The sequence below is a fragment of the Pseudophryne corroboree genome, chromosome 1 (assembly GCF_028390025.1).
Source record: "Pseudophryne corroboree isolate aPseCor3 chromosome 1, aPseCor3.hap2, whole genome shotgun sequence".
NCBI lineage: Eukaryota > Metazoa > Chordata > Amphibia > Anura > Myobatrachidae > Pseudophryne > Pseudophryne corroboree.
In genome coordinates, this window is record NC_086444.1 from 324405374 (window position 1) to 324410653 (window position 5280).

Consider the following 5280-nt stretch of genomic DNA (forward strand, 5'->3'; position numbering starts at 1 on the left):
CGTTGTGATGGATAGGAAGGTGGGAATGGGGAGACATGTGGCATGAATGGGGGAGGGAAGAGATAAAAGGATTGTTGGCATAATAAGTAAAAAGGACTAGTGAGGACGATGCTGATTAGAGTGGGAATGGGAAAGCATATGGCATATATGGGGGAGGGAAGAAATGAAAAATAAGTGACATGTTTAGTAAAAAGGACTAGTAAAGCAATACTAATTAAATAATATATATTAAGAGGAGGAAAAATATTAACCATTAAAATGAGAGCTAAAAGGACAAGTAAAATTGTATGTATTGTGAATTATAAAAAGACACTGTAATTGATGTTTTCATTAAGTCCGTCAGGTCGAAGACTCCCAAGCCGAAAAATCCATTCGCTCTCTTTCTTATATAGTTCTTTTGTCAGATCACCCCCACGTATGCCCAGGTGGATGCGGTCTAGACCAAAGACTTTTAATTCTTTGGTAGAGCCCTTGTGCTGAAGGTAAAAGTGTTTGGCAACTGTGGTAAGTTGTTTCATACGTGTCAGGTCTTTAGACGCGTTCCGAATATTCCCCAAATGTTCCAAGGTCCTTTCTTTTAATTTGCGAGTGGTCATACCAACATATTTAATATTGCAACTACAAGTAATGCAATAGATTATTGCTTGGGTATTGCAGTTGAAGAAGTGCCGTATCTTTGTTGTTTGTCCATACTTATCAGTAACTATGTTGGTTTGTAGTATATGTGTACAAGCCTTACATTGGCCACAGGGGAAGGAACCCGGTGTGGCTGGTTTCTTGCGTGTTGATGTTATTAGATGGCTCTGAACCAACTGGTCCTTGATGTTCCTGGATCTTCGCCAGCTCATCTGTACTGTGGGGCCAACAATGGGAGACAGGACAGGGTCCATTCGGAGTATGGGGAGATGTTTAGTAATGGCCTCTTTCAGCATCTTCCATTCGGGACAGAAAGTGCCTATAAATCTGATTGTATCCTCTTTGTCTGAAATTTTTTTGTTGTTATTCCCAAAAATCAGACGTTCCCTCTTCACCAATGTTGTGGCCTGGTAAGCTCGTTTTAGTGACCATTTACTATAACCCCTGGCCAGAAGGCGATTAGTAAGTTCCCAACTTTTGCTTTTGAAAATATGATCCTCAGAACAATTGCGTCTGAGTCTAAGGTATTCCCCTTTGGGTATATTTTCAATGGTGGGGGGAAAGTGCGAACTTGTTTGAAAAAGGAGACTGTTGGTAGCAGTCTCCTTGCGATACAGCTCTGTTTCTAAGAAGCCTGTGTGTGATTTGTACACATTAAGGTCAAGGAAAGGAACCCTCTCTGTGCTGACTGTGTGAGTCAGCTTGATGTTCAAGTGGTTGTTATTAAGTAATCCGATAAATTCCATTAGCAGGTCCTTTTCTCCATTCCAGATGATGAAAACATCATCGATGTATCGTAACCATAATACCACATGGTTGGTATACTTCTCATTGCTTGGACAGAAAACCTGAAAGTGTTCCCACCATCCTAAAAATAAATTGGCGTAGGTGGGGGCGCAAGCTGCGCCCATCGCTGTTCCTCTTATTTGTAAGAAGAAGTGGTCCTGAAAGACGAAGTAATTTTTGGACAGAACAAAATCCAGTAGCACCAGGAGAAACTCAGAAAAGGCACTCATCCCTCCTTGATCCAGGAAGTATTTGACAGCTTGAATTCTGTGATGGTGATTGATACTCGTGTACAGTGATTCTACATCTAATGTAACCAGTAGGAAATTATCTTCACAATATATATTGTGTATCTTACGTATTAAATCAGACGTGTCTTGCAAGTAGGATGGTAATAATAGGACAAAATCCCGGAGGTGAAGATCGAGAAACCGACTTGGTTGTTCTAATAAACCACCATTTCCAGACATTATGGGTCTTCCTGGGGGTACAGACACATCTTTATGTACCTTAGGAAGTAAATAAAGGGTAGGTGTTTTGGGGTTCTGAACCGTCAAGTATTTGAGTTCTGATCTGGTGATAGTGCCCTGGGTTGCTGCATTTTGTATTAGAGAAGTATAAGTTTGCAAAAATCTCGTGGTTGGGTTACTAAGGAGTTTCTTGTAGCAGGAGGTATTATTGAGTTGTCGTTGTGCCTCAGTAATATACATATCCCGTGGCCAAAGTACGATATTCCCACCTTTATCAGATGGTTTAAAGATAACATCGTGCCAAGTTTCAAGATCTTGTAATGCTTTGCGTTCCTGAAATTTGAGGTTCTTGGGGAAACGGTGGATGCCCTGTCTGGTTTGAGCATATATGTCGTCGAATTCTTTGGCAACTCTATTCAAGAAAACCCTTATCTCCGGGTTGTTATTATCCGGGGGAAAGAAGGAAAACTTGGGTCTGCATTGGGGTCTATGTGAGGCAGATGCATCCATGGTGGATTCTGCTTGTAAATCTTCCAGATCTTGGATCGCATTCAGGTCCTCCATAGTGAGTTCTGGATCGGGGCTGTCCTCCGCTTGTATCCCTTGCTGCCTGTTAAAGAATTTTTTGAGGAGGAGTTTCCTACCGAAAAGTCGAAGATCTTTTTCCCAGGAGAATCTATTGAAAGACTTGGACGGTGAGGAGAGTCCCTTGGTAAGTACCGACATATGGTCTGGAGAGAGGGGTCTAGTGGTTAGATTGATGACCTGCAGGAGATTATTGGAATCTATCTCACTGTTTTCCTCTGCCGAGCCGGATATCGTACCTGCCTTGGTGGATCCCAGTATGAGTTTCTTCCGTCGCTTCTCCTTTCCCCCTCTCCTTGTTTTCCTCGAGTTCTGACGCGGCCTCTCGATCTCTGACCTGATCCTAAAAAACGAGGATGAAAGCTAGCGTAATCTTCTTGATTTTCAAAAGTTTAACCTGCTGATTCACCGCTGGTAGATGACTCAAATTCTGAAATGGTTGGGTCATCCCTCAGTGGACGGTTTTTACTTGGGGGTACGGGATTCCACCTGAAGATGTCCCCTCTTGCAAAGTCCCGTTTGTCACGGATGAATTTTGTCCTCTTGCTATCCACTATGGTCTGTTCATATTGTTCGATCTCTTTTTTGTGTTTTTCAAAAGCTGCTTGAAAATGTGTGTCCTTCTCCCAGATTTCCAAAGTCTTGCCAATTTCGTCTATCTCTTTTTCAACCTGATCGAGTAAAAGAGTGTCGTGTTTCACCAGGAGGTGAAGTAATTCATGGGAACACTTTAGTAGTACTGTTTCCCATTCACTCTTCAGGTTGTCACTTGCGAGTGGAAAGGAGGGAAATACCTTAGGTCTGAGGCCACGGGGTACAATTTTATGCTTGATATAATTCTCTAGCGTAGTAACATCCCATGATAGGCGAGTTCTCTTTTGTAGATTTTTTTGTAATTTAGAAAAAGAGGAACGCCAATCTGAGTTAGGAATGGTATGTTCGTACGTGTCAGAAAAAGGATCTGTGATATTAGTATTGGGCCGTTTAGATAGCTCGGTCTTAAGTGAGAAAGTGGTCATGCTCGGTTTAGGAGAGCCTGTTAACGGATTGTATGTCTACCAGGAATATCATATGTTAATGGGTATTAACAGACTGATTGATCAAAGACTGCTAAAAAATGGGATCGGAAGGAAAGATATAAAGAAAAAGTAATAGGGAAAACAAATTTATCAGAAAACCGTGCTCCAGTCAGAGGCTGTATTTAACCTACAGCATAGACAATTGTAATGTACAAAAAGAGGGAGCGACTGGGCACTGGGATATAATCAGTTATTGATATTATTGAAACCAAAGGCGGACAATTGAAACAAGGAAAAGAGAGATACCATCTTTCAGTAATAGTCCTTATTTGGTGGTGCGCCCAGAGCCAGGGAGTACAAGTACTAGCAGTGGGAGAAAAAGAAAGCTCTTGTGTGGGCGCACTCTTAGAAAAAGAAAAAGAAGAAAATTCTTAAATTGGAAAAGATTATGTTAAAACATGAGTTTATTAGTTAATTAGTTAAGAACAAATATCCTTCTACGATCCTATGGAAAAATGCACAAAAAGTGCAAAAAGATTTTTTTTTTAAATTATGTTAAAATGTTCTGGTCTGTAAATCATGAAAGAAAGATTTAGAAAGGTTGCAGACACTATATAGTCTGACACCCGTTTCTCCTGACCAGTACAGATAATCTGTATTGATGGGACCCACGGAGGAGGTCGGTGTACATATTTTGTCATAGAAAGACTGATTACATTGGGTCAATACTATACACTTTGTTAGTTACCCGTGAAATCATATGGCATAAATTCAGATTGGATGTCTGGCTGTGCTCATGAGAATTAGATCCTCATGAAGGAGGATATAGAGAAGAAAAAGGCTGAAAAAAGTATAAATAGTGGTGATACTGCTGTTGGTGTCCACCCTTCAGAGGAAGGGGAATAGTTCCTATCCTACAACACCGGGTATTCCCAGGGAGTCTCCTCTCGTGGTACTGACCCAGCCCAGCGCTGTTTAGCTTCCAAGATCGGACGAGATCGGGCACAAGCAGCGTGGTATGATAGTAGGAGGGATATCTACCAATGAGAGTGCACCTATATATGAAAGTATAGAATGATAGAAATATAGAACAAGTAGTACGTGGATCTGCTTTCCACGTTAGGCAGAGTAGAATGACTGTCACACCGTGGCGCCGTGTACCCTGGATCGGGGATGAGAGTCCACTAGACAATAGTCAGTTAGGAAAATAAAGGAAAAAGTATAAAGATAAAGTTAAATAACCATTAAATATTTAGGGAACAAATATCCAATGACGGAGAAAAAATCAAAATGAGTTACAAAAACCAGAGACAAGCTGACTATACAATCTTTGTATGCAGTCAATTTAAATATGTGACAAAAATAGATAACCCATGCGTAGTTGAAAATAGAGATCGGTGCATCTGATAAGAAATACTGTGTAAGGCTGATATGAATAAAATTCAGAAAGTAGGTGATCACAAATAGCTAAATAAGCACTTATAATAAAGTGTATTGCTTAAAGCCATTAGGATCCTGTAGTATCAAGAGTTAAAGATCACCCTCTAATCACCCAGACAAATGAACTGGGTTGAACACAAAGAGTCATTATTTATGTGTGTATATAAATACCTCCTAAGAGATATATTAATCATGCATCAACAGTGGGTGCCTATATTAGAGATTTAGCACAATAATAGCTTGTGTCAAAAATAGGAACCTATATACACATCAAGTCAAAATACAATGATTATTAATGTTGGCAAAAAAGCCAAAATACTCAAAAAATCAGATGCAGCAGGTAG

General features: G+C 40.3%; 1 pseudogene; it reads right to left on the reverse strand.

Annotated features, from left to right (window-relative positions):
- Positions 1 to 4407: 4407 nt before the first annotated feature.
- LOC134932945 (5S ribosomal RNA) lies at positions 4408 to 4526 on the reverse strand (annotated as a pseudogene).
- Positions 4527 to 5280: the final 754 nt, after the last annotated feature.